Here is a 25,809-nt window from a genome sequence, read left to right as displayed (position 1 = left end):
CAGATGAAAGCCCATGAGGGCAGGGTTATGTGTTTCCTGCTATATCCCAAGTGTCTAGAATGGAGCTTGGGCTATAGGAGCCTCTCAATAAGTATTTGTCAGATAAAAATAAAACATTCCCTCTAAAATTGTCTTCAATATTATTATAATATTGTACTTAACAGCAAATAAGAATGAGAGAAAAAAATACTTCTCATTCAACCTGAAAATGCTCAGTTCAGATGCTGACAGCCTTTATGAGACGAGCTGACTGGTCTGAAACATGAGAGGAGGGTAGAGATTAAATGATTTATCTTGGGGAGAGGAGCAAGCATGGGGGCCCCTGGGCAGGACGGCTGGTAAAGAAACAGTGAAAGAAAAAGAAGCTTATCTGACAAGAGTGTGAAATGCATTTCCCCCCAAAGCATAGCTGATTTGTCTTAAATTAATTGCAATAGTTAGAAAAGACACTAATTAAGAACAAATTCTTTTTCAAGCAATGTGAGTAGATTACAACCCTCTTTGAATGAACCTGTGGCCTTTGGTTGGGGTAAGAAGGGATTCTGAATGGCTGAGGGTGTCAGGCCACATGCTCAGAGCCAATTAGATTCACTGAATGTCCAAAATTTAGCACTCTATGGTTAAATAATAAGCCTTTTTTTTTCACTAAACAGCCTTACTGTCATTTAAAGACAAACTCTTTATTATTATGAGGATTTTTTTTAGTAACTATACCCTGTCATTCACCAAAATGACACTTTAAGAAGTCAATTTCAAGAATCACCTTGGCTGTCATTCAGTCTCATAAATCTTTCCAAATCCCTTTAGAGCCAGCTGACAGCACAGCCTCACACAATTTAGGATATAATTCAGCTACACCTGTTGCCTATAAAATGTGGTTTATTACAACAAATACAATTGTAAACCTGTATAGCCCAATGCTGCTTTTATAACAAAAAGCAATCACTCTTGACTCTTGTATCTGATTCTTAATGGCTGTCTAGAACAACATACAATGTTCAATAACTCTCAGTGTGGCTGTTCTTGATTCTGGTGGGTTGTAAACTGTACTTTTATGAATTGTGGCTTCCCTAAGATGAACTATATCACCTATGAAATGATTAAAAAGTAAACAAATCTGTCACGTGATCTCTGAAAAAGCCTTGCCTTTTTCTCAGATAAGAATACAGTATCTCTCTGACATAAGTTCCCTGACCAGATTACAAGCCTAGTAATTACATCCTGAAGCTATAAATCTACCCCCATTCATTTCAAAGGAATGAATTATACTCATCTCATCTTAAATGCGATGAAGATCTGCTCTGCACAGTTAAATTGCTGCCATCCTTCTTCCCAGATAGTAATAATAATTTGCATTTGTTTAACTGGTCACAATTTGCAAATTCCTTGCTCATAAAATATTTTCTTTTACTCTGTGATGGCATACCTATTATTAGCTCCAGGTTTACCGATGAGGGAATTGAGGCTTAGAAGAGTTAAATAACTTGCAAGAAGTCAGACAATGACAATTCTCCTATCTATTTCCACCTCTGGCGGCACTATTTTTCACCAGTAGCCTCAGCCCTGTCCAGTTTCTGACCAAGGCACCGAGTATACATCACATGCATTAGGAACCCTGGGCATTCATTAATAGGGCCTTGAAGTTGGTCTCACTGTAGATCTGAGACAATTAGATCTGAGCATGCTGTTGCCCTCGGACCTGCTGCTCATCCCTTACCTCTGCCTCAGCCCAACCCCGAAAAGTCATTTATGTCTCAATCCTCTCACTGGCACTGAAGCTGTATCCCACTCCTGTTTATCTTGGCTTCAGACCTGAAAACATATCTAGCCTGTGCCAGCTTCATATATCTTTAGGAATTGGACCCACTGCTCTCCCTTAGCAGTTAGCTGGAAACTTGCCCTAATCCGCAGAATTCTCCTAAAACTATGACATTATAAGGTTAACACTTTCCTGGGTAGAACAAGACACTCTCTGGAGAATCCCACCAAAGTACTCCAGATACCAGATAAGACCTGGTCCAGGTGAAGCCTGGGGAAAAAGACTACATAAGTAGCTCCTAGAAAGCAAGTTTCTACTGCACAGTATTGAACATATTTATCTTGTTTAAGAGTTGATTATGAAAATTGAAACTTGTTCTCAGTGTTGTCTTGGCAAGTAATAGAGCACCATGTTCTTGAGAGATTACCACCTCTTACTGAGATCCTTCAGATATACATATGTAGAGCAGGAAAATCCTCTGCATCTGTTAGGATTACATCCAGCTGTAATATTAAAAATCTCAAATTAATAGTAGCCAAACATAAAACTGTTAAGAGTTCAGAATCGGCACTATAGAGCTATAGAGTTGGTATGAAATTCACAAAGTTCTAAGGAACCTAAGTTCCTCCAGCTTTCTTCTCTGCCATCCCTAATGGCATGGTATGGTCTTTGTCCACCTGGATCAAAATGGCTGCTTGAGCTCCAGCCAGCACTTCCATATTCCAGCTACTAGCTAGAAGGAAAAGATCAAGAAGAGTGCACCTCAACTTTAAAGACTTCCCAGAACTCACATAGGAAACTTTCACTTACATCTATCTCCCTGGCTAAAATTTAGTCACGTGGCCACATCTAACTGCAAGAAAGGCCAAGATATAGTCTTTATTTCAGGTAACTATGTGTCTCGCTGAGTATTAGGACTCTGTTACTAATCAGAAAAGGTATGTGAGTACTGGGAGCAAATGGAAGGAGGATTTTTGGCCATAGTTCCTTCCTCAAACAACTATTATAACTCTTCTCCAAACAGGAGGATCTCTTACTCTTCCTTCCACCAGGACTCCATGACTTACCCTAAGATCTTCCTCCTACTAACTGCTGCATCCTGGGATCTACAGAGTAGTTCACGAACCAGTGAACTGGAACTCGTGCCTACCTGGCTTCAAAAGAATCTCCTGAGCAATTTATTTAAAATACAGATCCCTAGACCCAAAATTTGAAATTCCGATTCAGCAGGTCTGGAAAAGTGTCCCAAGGGCTTTATCTTAAAAGCAAAAACAAAAAACTCTCTAAATGATTCTGGTTAATGAGTGTATTCAGTTTGTTCAAATTAATATATTCTTTTTAAATTATGTATATTAAGCTTTGATAAAAAAGAGGGGTTTGTATTTAAAAATATTTCCTGATGATTCTCTTCCACATCAAGATATGGGAGCAGAAGACAGAGGCTTGACCAGAGGTTGATTCTAACCAGTTCCTGGAGTCAGAACCTTTCCATATGCTATACAAAAATATGTTTTAGAAAATGCTCTAGAACAGTCAGTATACTGAGCAAAGATACAATTATCTCATATCCCACCAAGCTTTGCTTTTCCCATTAAAAAATAATGGCTAGAGTACCATTTTTTTACACCAACTTTACTGAAGGAAGCATTTGTTCACCCGTTAACAACTGAATCTAGGTCTGGGGACTGATGAGAGGAGGGTATGAGATGAAATATTATCCTATAATTTTTTTTTGGAAAATCTAATTTATCCTACTACTTTTCAGCATCTCAGAAACGTTCCAGGATATGCTTTGTTTATATTTTCCTCTTGGTTTCTTTTCATTTCCTTCCTTCTCTACTGGCTTCTCCTCTCTGTGTCTGGGTCCACTTATTGCTGGGAGAGAAACCAGCAGTCATCACAAAAAGTGGTACAAATAAGGGAAAGTTCATATGGATAGAAAAATTAGAGATGTGGATAAAAGAGACTCTGTCCAACTAAACCAGTCTAGCTCAGCCTATGTGAGAGATTAACACGCCCCTTCTTGCCACATGAAATAACAGGAAAATTGCCAGGATAAGGCATTACCTCAGGAATTCTGGGCTCTACTCCTCCTTGAAATGGTAAAGAAGGCACTGTAAGAAGATACAACACAACACGGTTCTATCTTGGAGTAAAAAATGTGTATTAGAAAATCCTCTACAACATCCAGTATACTGGGCAAAGATACAATTATCTCATATCCCACCAAGCTTTGCTTTTCCCATTAAAAATTATGGGTGGAGATGTTTTGAAATACTTGCCTATCTTATCATCCACAAATAAAACATTGACTGCAGTCATAACAATTTTTACCTTAGATCCATTTTGAAGTGTTTGCTGATGTGCAAACGTTCCTCTCAAAAAATGTGCTTGCTTTTAAAACAATGCCAAATAAAACAATTTTCTGTGTGCATAGGACATTTTATTTTGAAAATCCTTGCTGATGTATGCAGGGTCTGTGCAATGTCAAGAAACATATTTAATCAAACATCCCTAAGAGAACAGTTTAGTACCATTAGCCTCATTATACAGATAAGAACACTGAGATCTAAATAGGTTAACTAGGGGTTGCAGAATGCTTCGTAACAGCAGAGTGCTCTAAAAACATATGTGCAAGGAAGAAAAATGTGATCTCTTGTAGGAAAGAGACTAGAGAAAACAGGTCAGAGGAAGGAGAATTTATATTTGTGTTTTGAAAGCTTTCATGGCTAATGTCAAAGAATACATTGTTCTCCTGAGCCACATACAATTTTCTCATCCAGTATTTTAGGGAATTACACTACTTGAAGTCCAGAGTTGCAGCAAATTATATGTATATCTATGGCTTTCCTCTGTGAAGTACAAAGTAGAAAGAAAATTCTGGTTATGTTATTGCTATCAATATTATGCATAATCAGCACATTGCAGATGGTGCCAATCCCACACAAACCTAATAAATAAATTGCAGGAACATATCAACTGTTGGTTTTTCATTCATCAAACATTTATTGAGTAGCAATTCTAGATCAGTCAATGTGCAAGCCTGGAGATATAAGTAAGACAGGTCCTAACTCCAGCAGCTTAGTATGTAGAAGGAAAAAAAATGTAACAAAATAATTAGAAGATAAAATTATTAGTTAAATTAAAAATACATACAAAGTACCCTGAAAGCAAGGAGAAAAGTGCAACCTTCTCCGCCTAGAAAAAAAAAAAGAGCAGGAGAATTAGAGGATACGATGTTGGAATAATGTCTGAAAACCAGACAAACATGGTGGAAAGCACTCTATACAGATAGAGTCATACATGACTCTATCGCATATTATGCGATATCGCATATTATGCGATCTGGGTGTATAGAATACAGGTGAGAAATGAAGACGGAAGATAAAATGAAGGGGTACATCATCAATGAAGAGCCAATGAAGTTTCCAAAACAGGGAAGGGACACGATAATACTTGTGTTTCGAAAAGACAAGCCTGTGCAAAGAATAGACTAAAGAGAGAAGCATTGGAGGTAAATGGGGCCAGTTAGGAGTCTGTGTAGGGGTCCAGGCCAGAGATTATGAAGACCTGAAGCCTCTGCAATGGCAGTGAAGCAGCACACAAGTTGAAAAGCTGTTTGGGTGATAGAATCAACATGATTTGGGAACCAATACTAGCATGGTGACTTGGGTAGCTCATGATGCTGGTGACAGGCATTACCTATGTTAGGATTGTGGGGAAAAGAGCAGGTTTGGGAGGAGATAATGACTTGGGATTTTATGGGTATATGATTTTCTTTCCTGCACTCTGTTATAGGAAATACAACTGAATCCTTTACTGATTATCTTGCATTACCTTATAACCATTGACTTGAAAAGAAGACCTCACTAATTCCATCAGTACTTGGGAAGTATATGAATCCAGTGACACTTATTTTGAAGTTTCCTTTTGTTTGCCTTGAGAAAGAGACTTCCCTCCTTATGCCCAAATGTAAACATTGCAGACCTATTTCTTCATTTTATAAAGCCTGTTGGGAAGTCAGGGTAGCAAAGGAGCATGCAAAATGGGAATTGAAGGAAACAATTCAAGACATGTCTTTTCTTCTTTGGGTGCCCATCTTCTCGTACAGGCTATGGCACATGGGCCATGCTCAGATTTAATAAATGAATAAAGTTTAAATCTCATTATCTTCTGCAACAATCTGCAGCAAGTCAGTGTGGGAGGTCCTGGTTCTGACCATAAAAAGCAATTAGTGAAACAGATTTGGAGAAACTGTTATTCAGGATATAGCTTCAAAAAGAAAGGTTCTAACATACTAAGTTTGTGACTGACATTGCCCATGGAAGAGTTTAAGCATAAATGTCTCTGGGTAACCACAATTGTGTTTAATAATCTGACCCAGAAGTTACTGTGGCATCCTTGTTTCTGCCTAATGGAAAAGCTGTTTTCAGTTCAGACCCCAATTAAAAAACTATTCTACCCATCCCCACAATGCATCTGATCACAACAGCTGGCCAGAACAAGTAGATTAAAGACAAAAGAGGTAGAGAGCCACACAAAGATAACTCTTCTCGGGTAATGACTAATAAGCATTGGAAGGTATTTTACAGATCCTAGTGAAGGGAAGTAACTTCATTTGCGTATCATTAAAATAAAATACTTAAACTCAGAGGAATCGCAAAAGCAAGAACGGAGGATTTCTGGCAGATAATAAGTTCAATTTTTAAATAGAGCTATTTTAATTGCTCATTTGATTAAAATTTTGAAATTAAATAACACATGTAGCCAAAGACTTATGCCTCTCAGAATTATTCAAAGCCTGCTTTAATTAATGGACTGCAGTACTTACCAACCTGCTTACCTCACTTACCTTCACAAGTATAATCTCATATACAAGGATGCAGATGTGGTCTGCCTGTTCTTCAAAGGGGAAATTCTCTGTTCCCCTCAAAATTCAAATTTCTCAGTTTGTTGGACATTCTGTCAAAAACCTCAACTGGCCTCCATTCTCAAACTGCAGATCTGCATTTCTCAGTTCATTATTTTGTTCTTGTTTGAGGACCAAAAGGATTCATGTACAATTAGACATTTATTGGTTATTGTCATATTATTTACCTCATGGAGAAATCTATCAAGAATTATATAAATCTGGGGCACCTGGGTGGCTCAGTAGATTAAGGCGTCAACTTCGGCTCAGGTCATGATCTCATGGTTCGTGAGTTCAAGCCCGGCATCGGGCTCTGTGCTGTCAGCTTGGAGCCTGGAGCCTGCTTTAGATTCTGTGCCTTCCTCTCTCGCTGCCTTTCCCCCACTCACACTCTGTCTCTCTCTCTCTCAAGAATAAATAAAACATTAAAAAAAAAAAGAATAAGATAAATCTATAAACCTTTTCTTAACGCCATCTTGCATTGGTTTGAGAAAACAAAAGCTGGTTAGGGACAATGCAATGTAAAGACAATTCCAGTTATTGATTCTTACATATAGTCTGCATTTTAATATTACTAGTGAAATGGAAAATCCCCTTAGAGTTTACACAAAATAATTCAACTTCTATTTCAATTATTTCAGGGCATGGCCTCCACTGTCCTCAAGTAATGCTAATGATATTTTTATTTTGTTTTGCTTTATTCTCCTTGTTCAGTTATTTATTTTACTTAAATGTTTCTACTACCTGATTATCTTCAGAAGAAAGACTTCATATAAGTCTTTGAAACTAAAACTATCCTTGAAATACATCCTCCAAGAGGGCCTGGGTGGCTCAGTCAGTTAAGCGTTTGACTTCGGCTCAGGTCATGATCTTGGGTTTGTGAGTTTGAGCCCCACGTTGGGCTCTGTGCTGACAGCTCGAAGCCTGGAGCCTGCTTCGGTTTCTGTGTCTCCCTCTCTCTGCCCCTCCCATGCTCACACTCTCTCTTTCTCTCTCTCTCTCTCAAAAATAAATAAGACGTTTTTAAAAATTAAAAAAAAAATACACCTGGGGCACCTGGGTGGCTCAGTCGGTTAAGCTCCAGACTTCAGCTCAGGTCATGATCTCACAGTTTGTGGGTTCGAGCCCCGCATTGGGCTCTGTGCTGACAGCTCAGAGCCTGGAGCCTGCTTCGGATTCTGTGTCTCCCTCTCTCTCTCTCTGCCCCTCCCCTGCTTGCGCTTTGTCTCTCTCTCTCTCTCTCTCAAAAATAAAATAAACAGTAAAAACAAATTTTTTTAAATACATCTTCCAAAAGGTAATTGACATATATTTCCCAATTTCAAATGGAAACATTAATCCATTTAGTAACTTGAACTACATGGTGAGTTCACCAGAAAGCTATTTTGTTTTAAAAAGGAATATTCCATGGGAGCATTATGGAGATTTTTCTTAGCCAAAATTATTTCAGTCATTCTCAGTGGGGTAAAACTTCGGAACTCAATCATACATTTGTTCATGGGCCAGAGAGAGGACACAGTCTTCTTGAAGAAAACATTTTCTCTGGAAGTTGCTGTTGATACTAAGTAACTCTCATTACCAGCTTCTTCTGTAACTTGTCCATCTCTCCCAAATCCAGAAGTGCAACAAATGCACTGATGTTTCTAGATATGCTCTTACTAACATAGGTGACTAACAGTTTTTCAACATAGATTCCATTTGTCAAATGTGACTTTAAATATGCCATTTTAAAACTAGCTTGTCCCATTTCAAATGAATAATGTCATTGCAGGCCACCTCCAGGGCAGTGGCTACAAACTCAGGAGAGGAGCTACCAACACGAATGCTTTATTTATTTAGCCTTTTAGAGAGAGATCATTATTTGGTTCGCTATTACCTTCACCGACATTTGTATCTGTTGTAAGCCATCATATGCTGAAGGAGTTAGCCCACATTTTACCTTATGAATACATGCAAAATGATTTTCTATTTTTAGTTAGATATTTGATTTGAAGGAAGGAGTAACTGTGGAGAGGTCTTCATAAGCATCAGTTAAAGAAGAAATTATCTCTCCTGGAAAAGTGGGGCGTGGTAAAAGGAAATGGTTATCATCCTCACTTCAAACTATTCCTAGAAATGTTTTATCTGAGTACTTTGGTCAGTGGGATTAAGGGGGGAAAAGGGAATGTTTCAAGACTTTGTCCAGGAGAAATAGGAGCCTAGTCATTTCGTCTGGAAATGGAGTCATTTTACAGCCATTTAGGCCCCTAGACACAGAAGTGTGCTGCAGTCCACATCTTTGTTCTCTGTCACAAGGCAAAACCTTGTGCTCAACAGGAGGAGGGGGCGTCTGGATCTCTGTGAACAAAAAGAAGTCATTTATGGCTGAGAGTTTACATAATGCATGTAACCTTCCAGTAGGTCTCTTTGCTCTCACTGAGCTGTGACATGTATTGAAATTACATGAAGTCTATTATCTTGTATGACAAGATGTTTATATCATTAGCAATATGAGATTAAAAGTGCCATCTCGAAAACATCATTTGGATTCAGTCAACCTAAAACTGTATCTATCCATTACTTCCTATCAAAAAAACATTGTGCTAAATCCCACATTTTACAGGTTTCTGAATGCATAGATTTAGGACCTGTGGAGCACTATAATTTTTTTCTAATTCAATAATCTTTCCATTTTATGTTTATCTGGTCATTCATTTATTCATTCATTCAGCAAGTACTTATGGAACCTCTATTATGTGCATAGTTCTGTGTTCGTGATATAAAGTGTTCAAAAGAAGTATGAGAAAAGGCACACTCTATTAAATATTTAAATGGAATAATACAAAATAAAATTCAGCACCAAAATTAGTAGGAAAGGAGTTCAAAAGAAAAAAGTATCTGTGTGGGCAGTAATGGTCTAGAGTAGTTCCACTGTCAAGTCATTTTAAAGCAAAAATTGTCATGTAACTAACTCTCTTCCAGTTCCTTCCTTTCAGCATCCCTGACTCCAGGTATTCACTGTCCTCCCAAGACCTTCCTCCTTCCTCCCTCAGCCACACACAATATACAACACCAGTTGGCCTAAGGAACCCCACTATGAACTTCTCCTACCAAGCAGGCCACATAAGATCTTTTCTCCTTTCTCCTTTTCCCATAGGTCATCCCATCTTACCTATACAGTAGACTGTCTTCTCCTTGGGGTCTTGTTGTCTGCTAGGAAATTCACATATTAATTAAAGGTGCAAACTTACCTAATCTCATATGCCTTCAGGACTAATTCAAGGAATAATATTGAACACCAGCTTAGGCGACGTGGTTGGTGGTAATAATATTTTTGACCAGAAGATCAATCTATATACCTACGTGTCCTGCCAATGCATATCCCACAATGATGATCTCTGGGTTTAATTGGCTTTCCTGAAAATAGGGATAAATGAGATGTTGACTGCAATAGATGAAGAATTGATTGCAAAGATTTCGCTTGGAGAGTGCTCACAGGACACACACCTGTTTGGCAGTTAAGAGACAGTTGAGGGCAAGGGAGCTGACTTGCAAAACTTTTGCGGTTGAGGCCCCAGCCAATCCTTTAAGGGGCTGACTCCTCAGAGTTGTCCCATATTGAGGCATAGAGGCTGGACCTTTTATCCTCATATCATCCAGTCATTGGTCATGAGCTTCCCCTTAGAGGTAGGGGTTCCTGGGTCAACTTTCCTGTAGTAGAGGATGGTTTCCAGTAGGAAACACAGTGTGGGCGGATACACCAATACACCCAGCAGCTGGGGGACGGAAGTGTTATTCCTGAGGAGAGAATCTCACAAGGAACCAAAGTATGAGGGCAAGATTGGGGCAGTATTTGTTAGTATTAGGTTTCCCTGAACTTCCAAGTAATTTTTAAGACCAGGTTCCCACACCAACAGAGTGAACATTTATATTATTCCCTTATGCCTACCATCTGTTCCTTAAATGATTAGCAATTAAGCCCTTCAATAAAATACATATATATTCAATGATATATGTATCTATATAGAAAGATAGATACATATATTGTGTATCTACCTATCTATCTATACATACTGAGAGATAACGAACATTCTATAATGAATGAAGTTTGATCACTCAAGATGGTTGCCTTGATCACCTTAATAGAGCCCAGTGATAGTATAAGGAACTCCCTAGTAGCCTAAAGAATGCGATCAAGTTCTTGATGACCTTCTTGAGGGATGGAGTGAACTCTGAGGCCGCTGTTACAGTTGCAAAAATACTAGCATACAATAAGCTCTGGTTTTCAAACCGTACATTCTGAAGGAAATTGTATCTTTTATTACCCTTGTAATGAGACAAGAAGTTTTGCCTTTATGGAATCTATACATTGACACACATGGAAGAAAAGAGCCTTCTGAAAAACCATGATTTTGCAAACTCTTGCTTCCTTAACTAATTAAAAATGGAATTTCATACTTTCAATTTAGTACACAGTCTAAATTTTAATTTATCACACTGCACTTCTAAATGTGAATCTCATGAAGAGAACAAAGGTCTTCATTTTGGAACAGGTAATTTAACATGATGCCACTTCATTTGAAATATTCAGACTCAGCCTTCCACCAAAAATAACTGGTGTTGAATTCAAAATACATCCCACTGGGCCAAAACTGATATCCTCTAATTATACAGTCTAAATTTGTGATGGTCTTCGTTGAGTCTGTAATTTCTTTAGACATATTCTTTTTTTGAACCATCGTACTTGTGACAGATATTAAAAATTGTTGTTTGGGACTCCTTAACATCATTTTGAAATTCAATTTGTACACCACCCCCACCCCCCCCCCCCCCCCATATATCAATCATATCAAATCATGAGCTCTTTGGCCAGTTTAAAGCTGGATGAGTTTGGAATTATTACTCAGAAGGTTGAAAACTGTGGAAGATGGCTGGATAAGCATCAAGCATACAAGTCATAAAAATTGACTTCAGGCAAAGGGTCTGATAATTCAATTAATTTAACTGGCAATTGTATTAAGACTATTACCAATTCCCTGAAAAAGAGTAAGAACTTCCCAGTATGTAATCTCTAAAGGTAGATTTGATGCCTCTTCCAGGAATAGTTATTATACTCAGAGAAATTTACACCACCATGTCACAGGTAAAGGGTGTGACATAATGCTTTGTGAGATCCCGCACTGAACAGCTACGTGTTCTTGTATTATCCACTCAATTTGGGGGGCAAGTAGTGTTGCTTGTGAGAATATTGTTAAACTCCATTAGCAGAAGCAAACTGGTTCCTCTAAGATTGTGTGTACAAACATGCAGGGAAACCCTGTAATAAACGTGTTTATCAGAGCTAAAAGGAAAATTAAAGGTTGGATTCCTGTTTCTCTCCACATGTAGATTTGACTAAAATGTAGTGGTGGGGGCAGTGGGGACATGTAGGAAAGATTAGATGGTTTGGAAATAATTTATCCTTCTCAGTTTAATTGGAAATACTAATAAGGACAGGTCCTTTTGTCTTTCCCTTTGAGCTTTTAAAAGGCAGGATGTTCATAATAATGCTTAATACTTAAATAATACCTTTCTTCTTCAAAGAGTTTTAAATACAGTAACTACCTGCTAGATTCTGTTCCCAACAGGCCAGAAGAGCCTCTTACCTCAAACCCAGCTAAATTGTTGAATGGCGCATGTTGAAGTACAATGCTAGAGGAAAATAGGAAGAAAATAATTGATCCACAATCACCTCATACCGTAAAATCATAGAATGACAGGTTAAAATCCTGAGCCCTTTTATATCCTTTAAGATCTACTGTATTTTTCAATAAAATTTAATATTCTTTTTTTCTTATTACAAAAGGAATATATGTCCATTGCAAAAGATCTAGAAAGTATGAGCAAGGGGAAAAGAAATCAGTTTAGTGAATGCTAAGTCACTTCATAGGTTGTGATGGTGGCCCCCTAACCTTCATCATTTCTTTGTTTTCACAAAGTGCAGTGAGTCACAGTGAAATACTGGACGTTTAAACCTGAAAGCAGTTCTAGGATAACTAGAGAATGCAATGAATCTGTAAAGAAATGAGATATAACGAGGTGCATTTAAATCAAGGAACTTGATTTTTTTATTTTTTTTTTTTTTGTAAGTTTACGTCATCTATTCTTTTAGGAGAGGGGAGAAGCAGAGTGCGAGAGACAATCCTAAGTGGGCTCCACGCTGGGCAATCACAATCATGATCACGATCATGATCACGACTGTGAGGTTATGAGCTGAGCCGAAATCAAGAGTCAGATGCTTTACCAACTGAGCCACCCAAGTGCCCCTTAAGTCATCTATTCCCAGTCAAAAGAGTTTGGTTTCATTTCTAACGGCCAAAATATTTACTAAAATGTGTTAGCCAGGTTTTGCTAATTTTTTTCTTCTGAATCATCTTGATTCTTTATTCATGTATTTATTCATTCAGCAATTAAGTATTGAGAATAATGTGATGTGCGAACAGTTTTGCACTAAGAGCTGAAGAAAGTGTTTAATCAGAGAAAAGCCTGAGAACTAGCTTCTTGTTCTCTGAGTTGGACTCATCTGATTTCTAACACTATATGCAACCAATACCAATATTTGAAAGGCAGACTTGAACATGTACTTAGAAGAAAAAACCTTTTAAAGATCTCGGATTTCTCTTATTTCACTTATAAATGTAATATTTCACAACAGATTCTAGATCAAGCTAATTTAAAGATTTATTTTTCATACCACTGAGTCTTATCTGAACTACACAGACCTGCTTTCTCCCTTGAGAAGCTTTTAATAATACTTCTTATTTAACTCCTCATATGATATAAATTTTACTATGAAGAGAAACAGTATATAAATTTGGGGGTAGGAAGAAAAAAGTTGTGCATGTTCCAGATAGAAAAGGTGAAGATCCGAAGGGGAAAGAATAAACATGTTTCAACCAGCTAAATCTGTCCTTCTTTTAAGGGTTTTCCTGGAGGTCCTACCCAATAATTTTAGTGCATATCTTAGAATTGGGACATCAATGCCCTCTTCTGTAAGGAAGACTGGCAAACATAGGTTTTCATTTTCTTTTGTTTTTATGGCATGTATGTAAGAAAAGGAGAATGCACATTAGGTAGGTTACTATCTCTGCCACAATAACTAACATGGGGCATTTTTTATATATGCAGGTGTGTGTAAATGTACACATTCCCAAAAAAAACTTGATCTAAGAGAGGGAGGAAAAGATAAAATGAGTCAAACTTTTATACAGGTAGGGAAGTTTGAATCTACAAGAGATTGGTTTTAGAATTAAGTCTATGAGAATTCTCAATGAAAAGAGAATTTATTCATTTCCAATTCAAGTTAACAAGATTGGGGGTGGGACCCATGATGCATAGAAATAGTACTGCCCTCAAGGAATTCAGTCTAATGACACAGACATTTAAGTGAATAATTTTAATATAACATAAAAATCCCAGTTGCGTTGAGAAAGCATAAGGGACTATGGGAGAGGTAGGAGAGCTTGGGGAAGGAATAGAAGTAGAGGAGTCTACATGTGCTCTGGGCTTAACAGATAAGTAAAAGTACACCACGGGGATGGAACAAGGGAGACTTTTCAGAGCAATAAAATACAATGTGTATCAGGCGCTGACTGGTGCATGTGTAGCCCAGATTTCTCAGAGTTTGGTGTATGAATCATGTGCATCCCAGATAGGATACTCCTCCCCTACTGATTCTGATTCAGTTAAATCAGTGTTTCTGAACATGCTCTTCAGAATTCTTATGTACACCAAAGTTTGAGGACCCCATGTCTAGCTTGATGCATGAGAAACTGGATCAAAGAGGCTATCCAGGACCCTATCAATATCTTCTTACATTCCTGTCTTGTACCATTCCAATGATATTTCTACAGAAATAGAGTGTAACTGTATTTCTGAATTATGTGTTTTTGACTCTTTCTCAGACACTTCTCTGGGTCATACCCTCAACTGAAGTTCTGGCTCTAAACCTATCCCACGAAACCAACTCAATCAGAACAACACAAAGATGTTGAAGGCTTGGTTCTGAGATTTTATCTACTGTTTGTGTGAAAGACCCCTTTGGTAACCTAGGGAAGCTATGGACCTCACTTCTAAAAATAATGTTTTTAAATGCATAAAATAATACACATAAAACAAAGTAAACCAATTACATTGAAACACACTTATCAACATATTGAAAAAAGGGAAATAAATTTACACTATTATGTGATCCTTTCTCAATGCACTAAATAACAAATACACACACATAGATAGATAGATAGATAGATAGATAGATATAGATACATAATAGGCAGAGATAGATTTAATATGAAGGTTATTGTTTCTTGGCTTGAATAACATTGATGGTGGTTTTTGACAAAGTAACATGTATGACATATCAAACATGAAAGCATATATTATTCTTTTTAACGATTCACATTCACGGACCTCCTGAAGTTGTATGGGTCTCTGTGGACCCCACATCAAGATATCAAGAAGATTATCTAGTCAAGTTGTCCTCAAATGGGACAGTACTATGCATCTGAGAAATGTGAAGAGGCAATCTGAGTTATCACAATAACTGAGGGAATGCTACTGGCCATTAGAGGAGAGGAGGGCCAGAAAAGCTGACAGCCTGTAATGTGCTAGAGAACTCCCATGAAAAAAATCAAAACAAAACAAAAAACCAACACCGTGCTGTCCGACATGACTCTCCAGTGCTTTTGCCACATATACATGTAGGTGAATATCCTTCTATAATCATCTGAACCTAAAATCTATCTCCATTTTACCTAGGAACATAAAAATAATACAAGCTGAATTATCCAGTGATGCAACTATGATGTAAATTGAAAAATAATTGTAATTTATTTTCTTTAAAGCTTTACTACGGAATGTCCACCTTTTTAGAAAATTATGTCACTAATAGCAAGGCCAATCAAGGAATCTGAGTCTCAAATAACAACATATCTGTAGCTTGTGTCTATTGTATTCATTGTGATTCTATGAATGGATGTGCATAGAGGTGTGTGTATGTGTATAATTTTAATAAAGAGGCTCTTTATCAAAACATCAAATATAAAGTAAAAGATAAAATAAGTAGTAAGATAGATAAATAATAAAATGCACATGAAAAATACTGATGATATTAAGTATTGCTTTACTTCTTCTAAATCCACAATTCAATATTGTAAGTAGATGTACACATGAGACTACTTTACTATGTCTTCTAGTGTGGTCATATTCAAACGTTTATTTACATATCAAAATGTACATTATTTTTGATAACTTACTTTCCTTTTACCAATACATTATATAGCAGTTCTAGCATTGTATTGATTGCTGAGACATTTTATATACTGTTAAGTTATATTAACTGTGTATTTTACTTCATGAAGTAAAGAGAACATTACAAAATATTAATCATGGAAAGATATACTGGGTCCAATATGGTTAGGAACCATTTAATCCAGGCTAAAAATCCTCATAAACCTTCCCTAAAAAGCTATTAGAGTGCATGTTTCATTTCACAAAGAAAAGTGAACCTGGTGGGAAAGTAGGTTATGAGAAGCAACAAGGAGCACAGATTTAGCTAAAAAGTATGTTAGTAAATATAATTGAGTGTAAATTAATACATAAGTGTATTTTTATGTTTATTTAAACATTTTAAACATACATTAAAACTTTAAAGGTAACAAAACCAGTAACACAATGGGAGGATTGAGGAAATAGTGGAGTTGTATAAAGTATGCCAAACTGAATCTGTGTTCTGCAAGAGGATAGAAGTAGAAATAAACAAATAAATAAATCCATTAGTAGAACAGAAAAATAATATATAATCTTCAAGTCATCAGAGAAAATTATAGGGCACATGGAAAATTTCATTTAACACTTAGGAAGCAGAAGAGGGGGAGAATGCAAAGAAAACACAGTAGAAAGAAGAGGAATCACAATAAATATAAGTAGATTATTCCTATAAAACAATCAGAATGCATAAAAAAAATAAAGCCTAATTCTATGCTGCTTCTACATGACACATCTAAAATATAACTGCACAGAAAGACTAAAAATAAAGGAATAAAAAATTATATATGCTAAATCAGACGAATAGAAAGAAATCGTAATTGCAAAAATAAAATGACCCAAATAGAATTTAAGACAAAAGTATTAACAAGATAGAGAGAGACGTTGAACAATACTAAGAAAGAATGATTCAGCAAGAAAACATACCAATCTTTGACATATTTATACCTAAAAACATAGCCCCCCCCCCAAAATATATAAAACATTATTTACTGAATTACTAGGAGAAATAGACAAACTGACAATCTCAGTGGAAGATTTTAAACTGAGAGCTCAAATAAATAAATAAATAAATATAAAATAAAATAAACAAAGTTCAAGCTCAGAATGATTTAATAAGAATATTTAAGAGTTGAACAAGAAAAATAACCAGCTTGATCCAATAGATATGAATAGACTTTGCACCAAATGGAAAATACACATTCTTTTCAAATGCGCATTTTAAAAAACTGACCACATATCACATCATCAAAGAGAGTTCAACAACTTAAAAGAATAGCTATTATATAAAAAATCTGCCCAGGATTAAAAAAAAATAATAAAGTTCGAGAATAAAATGTGACTTTAAAATATTTGGAAAGAAAAAAATGTACTCCTAAATAACTCTGAATTACAGAGAAAATCATAATAGAAATTAAAACACTAATAGAGAACTGAATGCCAATAAATGCATACACATAAGGCCACAGGAAGTACTTGTTCAATGAGTAAACCAGCATCCGGAGCCTTTGACTCCCAAGCTGATGGCTTTCAATTGTCATTATAAAGAATACCAAATTGAAATACGTGAAAAATAACCTATAAAAATAAAACACCAGGTAAACTAAATAAAAAAATAATTTTCAACTTGTCAGGGTAAGATTTCAAAAGATACTTAAGGTTAAAAAAAAAAAAGATACTTAGGGTATCTAATAGAAGAAATGTTTTTAAGGGCTCACTTTAAATGGTGCTATTCCTATGTGATAAATGGGGCAGAAAGAAATCTTGTTTATAAAATAAGCAAACAAACAAAAAATCCAGGGGCAAAATAATAACAGACCCTTCATTAAGAATACCAGCATTGATTAGCTTACCTAGCTGAGAGAAAACCAGAACTTTACATAATACATAGGGCGCTCCTGAACCTATCAGCTATGAATTTAATGAGCTTAACTAGAGTCTTCACCAAAGTATGAGTTGATGGAAGAGGGAAATGTTTCTTATTTGGCTGTACCTATTTCAATTATTCCCTTGGTAAAGAGGAAAAAAGAAATTACTTGAAAAAGTAAAATGAACTGAAAACCCAATAGAATATTTTATATCCTTTTCCTGAGCAGCAAGCATTTTATCCTGGTGAAAAGAGACAATTTTTAACACTAGGTATCATTTAAAGGTCTTTGCCAGCATCTTTTTGTATACTGTTCAATTCAATGGAAAACTACTGCAATAATCTTTACAATTCTATTCTAGAAAATTTCACCAACAGTATACAAATGTCATTATTGAGAAAAGTTTAAGCAGGCATCTTAAGGATAATCGACTCACTTTACTTTGTGTTACCTTTGCATCGTAGAGACAAACTTTATCCAAAAGGAATAAAACATACTGTCTTCCACTATATAAATACTCAGGTATTTTCTAATTCATCATTTTATTCCTTCTTCTTATAGACAAAATGTTCGTTTCCTTATAATAACGCCTTTAATGGAAAAAGTTATTGCATTTGCCTTTTCTTCACATCAGATGGGTTGCTTTTTTTAATTTTTTTTTTTTAATCTTTATTGTTGAGAGAGAGACAGCATGTGAGCAGGGGAGGAGCAGAGAGAGGGAGACACAGAATGTGAAGAAGGCTCCAAGCTTCGAGCTATCAGCACAGAGCCTGACGTGGGGCTCAAACTCACAAACTGTGAGATCATGACCTGAGCCAAAGTGGGACACTCAACCAACTGCACAACCCAGGCACCCCTGGGTTGCTTTTTTTTTTTTTTTTAATCCCCTTTTCCCAAATAAGGTATTGGCTTTGAAAGTAAGATAACTAATTTGAACTCCTCTAACTAATTTGAAATCCTTTGCGACTCAGTGAAGTTAAAGACCTGGTTATAATAGACAATCTACATTCAAAGCACAGGCAGTCCCCAAGTTGCAAATGGGTTATATTCCAAAAGTTAATTTGAAAGTCTGCTGTTTAGAACTTGTAAAGGCATTTTGCCATGGAAACAAAGTTATAAATGACAGTTGAATTTCCAGGCTAGCCCACAAAAGCCTGTCTAACCCATAATGTGTTTGAATCCAATTGCTTCAAGGAGAGGTTTGTACAGAACATAATAGTCCACTGACAGGCTGATTGGTGGTCCACTTCGCCATCTCTCTCAATTTAGTGTTGTTGGCTTGTCATTTTAATATTTCTTCATTTTATCCCCTAAAGATGTATTAGTCAAATAATAATACCTTTCTATAAAAAGTACTGAATTCATTTCTCATAGCCGTAGATTATTTTAGAAATTTGATTTATCTTAAAGCAAGGAATAAATAAGTATTCCTTTTTTCTCTGTGATAAAAATCCCAGTTTCTTTCTTTAAAAGGTTTTTTGTTGTTGTTGTTTGATGTGTTTTTGGCCTATCCTGAAATTTATGCTAAGTCAAAATTCCTCTTCTAATCATTTGGTTTGACGGCAGTCTATAAAGGTTTTTCTCTTGTTTTGTTTTAATTTTCTGGTTATCTTAAAAAGTCTTTGATAGCAACAGTGGCTTGACAAATATCAGTGATGAAGTCCATTAATCAACAATACCAAACAGCTTTTCACTTTTGCTGTTTCACATCTCTGACCCTTGATTAAAAATAAATGGTTGCTAAATACCTCACATGTCAACCAAAGTCCCTCTTAATCTGGCCCCAACCTACTTTTCCTGCCCTGTATCTCCATACCTTCCAACTCAAACTTCTTACCCCCAGGCACACTTGGCATCTTCCCAATCTCATGCCTTTGTTAGCTATTGTTGCCATTAAAGTGCTTTCCTCTGACCATTCTATTTGAAGCCCATTCTTCAAGGTTCACTTCCAATTTTACCCCTCCTGAACTAACATGGACTAGTGGAAAGAATGTGTTAGAGTCAAACTATGAACCTCAGCTCTGCTGCTTTCTCAGCTGTATGTATGTGAACATATGTTTAGCCTCTCAGAACCAAAGTTTCTCATCCATAAAATGAGAGTTGTACTTTGATCATAGTGTTGAAGATTAAGTAAAAGAAGTTGAATTTAAAAAGCATAATGCCTGTGTTTGATCATCCCATAGCAACTGATTGCTTGCCTTTTTGAACCCCTGTAGCACATTTTATCTGAGCTATCCATTTCAAATGTTATATCTCTGAATGTCTTTTTGCATGAGTACATTTTGTCTCCCTAACCGGGTATTTTAAATCTATCTGGTTAAAATCTATCAATCAAAATCCAAGCAGAAAATCAGAAACCATGTAGGTATTTCAAACAGAGGGATTTAATTCAAGGAATTAGTCACATAGATATTGAAAAGCTGAAGGGGCAAATGGGGGATTCTGGAGGAAGTAGCTAACACCTGCTGGTCTTCAGAGGGGGGCAGAGAATGAAATGAGAAAAACCTAGTTGCTTGGAGGAAGGGGTCCTCATTTAGTTAGTACTCAGGTCTCTGATGGAGGGGTTGTATGGCTAGTGCTTATGCTTACAAGGGGGCACAATTGGGTAGTCCAAGTAGCCATTAAGGGATGTGGCACAACCACTGCTAAAGATACTGTGGCTATTTTGTAGTTCTTACCTTTTGACAAGATTTACATACAAATAAGAAGCAGGTCTTGTCTCTCCTTTCAGTCTCCCTCTAGTTACTACAGCCTCCATTGGCTGATCCTGACAGGGAGGCAGCTGATGAGGGAGTCTGGGGAACTTAGCCTCCAGACCTAGCCCCAGCAACAGCATAAAAGGATGGTCTTGGAGCTGAGAGCAAAAGAGAAATACTCAGCACAAAAAGTAAATTTATTAAGGTCAGGGCATTTTTTCTTTGTACAGAGTCTTCTATATAAAAGTTATTCTGTAAGTATTTCTTGATTTATTCTCTCCTTTGCTATATACCCCTCTCTGAAGCATATTTAGATTATATATTTAAATTAGATCCTTACAAGAAAGAAGTTTGCTCTTATTCTATGTTAAGATGCTTAGTGTAATATCAATGTTCAATAGATACTGTTATTAAGAAAATTAATATAGTAAAGAATTTCATTAACATCCAAGTCCCTCATCCGAAGCATTTGATTATTTTTGTAGCTGGGGTCACAGCTTGAGCTCAAATGATTTTATTGCCCAAGGATTTGAGCATGTTTGGGCACATCTATAGAGCTGGTAGAGCAGGCCTATGTAGAGAGGAAGGAAAAAAAAAAAAAACTCATCCTAAGTGAAGAGAAATATAAAAAGTTTGCTTCAAGATTAATTGCCCAGTGTTACAGGAAAAGGCTTAGTGGAACATGTTCTCTATTCCATGAATTCAGGCCCGAGTTCTAGAGGTTCAAACAAATTATATAATTATATGGTTCACTAAGATGTACATGGGATTTTGGAAGCTGAAGACAAGTGCAACAGGAGATAGTGCCCAGGGAAAACTGCACCTTGGTACAGAGGTACCTCAAGTCAGAGGTTGGTTGTCTTAGCATAGACAACACTGTAGTCAGGGAACTTTGTTGGCTTTGGAAACAATAGAAGAAAACACCTCAATAAGCCAGAAGAGAAGAGAAGAAAGAGTGAATATCATGGAATTGCTTAGAGGACTAATTCTTGGAGTGTACCTGCACAGATCTCTTGGGAGTCTTAGAATCATCTGGAAGAAATTTGACTATGGATGTGAGTAGTCTCAAAGAATAGTCTCTATGAGAGTTCTACCACAACCCTACTTTTATTCTCAGTCTGCTGTAGCTTGGGAAAATGAGCTACACTTAAATTTCCAATGTTTTAAGTTGTTATTTTCTCTAATTTAAAGCTGAGTATGTATTTGATAAAAGTCATCTTCTGTTATTTTTTAAATGAGTCTCTATTTTATTTTCTCCTAGTAATGGTTATCATTATTTGTAACAAATTTTAGCTTTTATCTTTTCAACATAATAGTGCTGAGTTTACATCTATACATATGTGCAATGTAAAGAGAAAGTAAGGTTGAAGTTCAGATGTGCCTTGGTTTTCAAAAATTTAATATATAAAAATTTGAAATAAAAAAATAAAATTAGTATTTTATTTACTTAACTAAAAGCACACAATTTATAAACAATTTCTCTAGTTTTTCTAATTATTCTACCTCACTGTCCTTACAAAAAAAATTGCCTGTTTTATCTGTATATTATATGTAAAAATTAAAGGCAACTTATTGCATAAAGGTATTTACACTATTAGCACAGATAATTGTCTACTAGTTTTAAAATGCAATTTGGTTTAAATATTTATTCTTGAAATTTGAGGAAAAGCTTTAAGTTTGATGACAATTTAGATTATTTGATTTTTCATTTCTTAATTCATTGAATTAGAAAAAAAATTTTTTTCTGGCTGAAAATCTCATTGCTATCTAGATCATGTATTGCTCTGGTTTTGAAATTTGCTTTTTTGAAAAACAGAAAAGGAAAGAAAAAAGTAGTTTGGGAATAGTTTTTTTCAAATCCCAAGTCATCTTCGGCCTCATTATCCTTACAGATGCCTATCTCCTTCTTCTTTCTTTAAAATTGATTCATATGTCATCTGGTTATGCTGGATAATGATCGTGGTGTGTTCAACCCCAGGGCTGCTATCAGAGCCTCCTAAAGCTGTACAAAACATCAAAGAGCTGTTGACAGTCTAAAAGACAGATATAGAAACCTTATTTCTTCAACCTAGAGAAAATCCTTATAATCTGTCTATTCTTGTATAGCCCCTCCAGGTCAGGAACCTATTCAATGAGTCCTGGCCAGTAACCAGAGAAGACTTTTCCCTCTGTGGAAGTAAGACTGTCTCTAGCAGCATTACTTTGAAACCATATCATTAACATTGACAAATTTGGACAATTAGGATGATCATTTTGTGATTAAAGAATTCCTTGGTCCTTCCTAATTGGCTTCTCTATAAAGAACAAACAATATAAAAGACTTGAATCATAGATGAGCCATTTTTTTGAACAATTGAGTCAATCCTCAATTCAACTCCATGTCACAAGAGAAAGAAACCATCTTATTTATGAAAGTTGACACTGTTTGAGCTGCTCTAAGATGCTCAAAGTATGACCCATGGACTACCCTAATCAGAATCTCTTGGAGTGATTATAAAATGCACATTCCTGAGTCCAAATCTTGGTGTGTGTGTGGGGGCGGGGGGGACACATGGTAGAACCACTATATCTTAACTCAACACCCTAGGTGATTTTTATTCATGCCAAAGTTTAAGAATTAATTCTCTAAAACAGAGTTATTCTTTAGCATAGTAAATCACCCAAATGCATCTTTTTATTTTGAAAAGAAAGCTAAAGTCCCCAAAGCTATTCTGGATAAAAATGAGGACAGAAAACAAAGAGCCAAATTGCTTTGAATAATTAACAAGAATTTGGGAATTGTCCTCAGGTGGCTTTAAAGAGAGATGGCTTTAGGGGGTCCCAGAAATTTAGAAAATTGTGGAGAAGGTTCTTGTTAGAGTGAAGGTCTACAGCAACATAGTAACAGGGTGGGGTTTGAGGAGAATGATGGCCAGTGAGAAATTCCATGTAGCGGGAATGGCCAACATTCAATGTCAAGTGGCTTCCTATTTTGTACCTTATTCCCTTTGCTTTAAGGGAAGGAGCTGTTCCATCCATGGAGTAAAGCATAGCTGGGAAGCCACAGTGAGGAATGAAGATTGCAACAGGTTCAAGTATTTGGAGCAAGATTGATCGTAGCCAAGTCTCTTCCTATGTATCTTAGCAAATATTGAAGAAGGTTCTGTACTTCCTTTACCTCACCAGGTCACAATTAGCCAGGACAACCAATCACCTAGCTATAATTTGTTTATTAGGCATCAGACATGTATGAGGCGTTTTCATGCATTATACCATTTAATCCTGCAAAGTAGACATTTTATCTTTAGTTTACAGATGAGGACATGAGGCTCAGAGAATAATGTGTTCCCAAGATTAATCAACCAGTCAGTAGTACAGCTGAGATTCAAGCCTAGATTTACCTGACTCCAAAGTCTCTCCTCCTCCACAGTATACCACACTCCTCCTCAGAGACAAACAAAAGCTTCTGGGTGCTTTAACTGGTCTACCTCCAGATCAATTGCTTTCACCTCCCTCTCCTCTACCAGACTTGTACCAATTCCCCATCTGAAGAGAAGAGCAATGGAGATAGTGTTTTCTGTAGCTCTTTCCAGAGCTAGGACACCCAACGTTGCTCAGAGAATTCAGTCAGCATAACCCTTCCAACTCGATCTGCTGCCCTATCTCTCTTCCCCACCAAACTTTTTCCCCCAAACTTCTTGAAAGACAAATTTCCACTTGCTCGTTAGCTGCTTTAGCTCCTTCTTTGTCTTCAACCCACTGTATCTTGTTAAATGTTGTGAAGGGTCTGAGATTTTATGTTCCTTGCAAGCTAATAATTCAACCTGCTACAATTTCTTGGATGCTAGCAGAAGACCTGAGCCCTCTGGGTCAAAGGACTGTATTACACATGACACAGAACCAGCTTCTATGTTCCTGGCATGTCCCTTGTTAGCCAAGTCTCACCTAGGGGCAACATGGTGTGGCCCAGCTAATGCTACATATGCAGTGGGTTTGCATTACAGCTGAGGAACACCAAGCTTAGAACCCTCCAGTCTTTTATAATGGGTTGCAAACAAAGCCGCTCACCCTTCGCCACAGGAGACAGTATCATAGTGGATAGTAAAAACTGTGCCCTCTATTCCGGTGGGAGACACTATTTCTATCTTCCAAGGATGTCATACAAACATTCTGGAAAAGACTGATTAGAACAAAAGCTGCTAGCACCTCTGTTCACAAGACATACAGAAATATATATGACAGTTCCATGGAGAATTGTCTCCCAATGTATTCTTGTATCTCTTCCCACTAATCATACAGAAGATTGCACTCTCAAAAGTGCTCAGTAATCTCCTTCTTAATTGTATAATTCATAACATTCTAGATTCCTAGAAGGGACCTCCCAGAATAAATTAAACCATTCAAGTAATATTTATGGGGTGCCTACTTCATGCCAGGCACTGTGGAAGCAAAACTAGGCACTGTCCTTCTCATAAAGGGAGCAATGAAAACATGCCTAGTATTAACACATACGAAAATGTTGCAAGCTGTGGTAAGTCATAGGGAGAAAGGTACATCTGTGGTAGGGGAGCTGACATCAACAAGGGGTCTTTAACTTGTCTGGTAAGTCAGAAATGTTTTTCTTCACTCAGATGAGTAAGAGATAAGATGGTTATAAGGGAGAAGACAAGAATGTGCAGAGAGCCTGTGGCTTTGGGGATCACAGCATATCTGAGAAACTAAAAGGAGGTCAAGAATTCTCCCATACAGGAAGCAAGGGGAGACTGGTAGGAGATGGGACTGGAAAAGGCAAGACCTCACACAGTCTGGTAGGCCACCTTAAGAATTCTAGTCTTAAAGCAATAAGAAGCTGTTTAAGGGTTTTATGTGGAAATGACATAGTCTTATTTGCTTTTAGAAAGATCATTTTGGCTGCAAAGTGGACAATGAACGGAAGAGCTTAGACTGTATGCAGTGAGACCAGAGTGGATTGGTGGCAACTGGTAAAAAGTGGACCAATTTGGAAGATAAAATTGTCGGGACTTGGTGCTACAATGAATATAGAAAATGAGGGTGAGGGAGAGACCAGGGATGACTACTACATGTTTGATTTGAACAACTGGAGATGAGGAGAAAGGAAAACAAGAGTTTGTGAACTCAGTTGGACTAAACTTTGTAGCTTTGAAACATTAAGTGAACATGTCAATAAAACAGTTGGTATCAGATTTGGAATTTAGGGGAAGGGTCTGGACTAGAGTCATATATGTGGAAATTATCAGTATATAGGAAACTAAAGCCATTGATGTGGGTGATGATGTTTAGGCCAAGAGATTATAA

Source organism: Panthera uncia (genome assembly GCF_023721935.1).
Source record: "Panthera uncia isolate 11264 chromosome A1 unlocalized genomic scaffold, Puncia_PCG_1.0 HiC_scaffold_16, whole genome shotgun sequence".
NCBI lineage: Eukaryota > Metazoa > Chordata > Mammalia > Carnivora > Felidae > Panthera > Panthera uncia.
The sequence above is the reverse complement of the archived record's forward strand: the minus strand, read 5'-3'. Positions refer to the sequence as shown.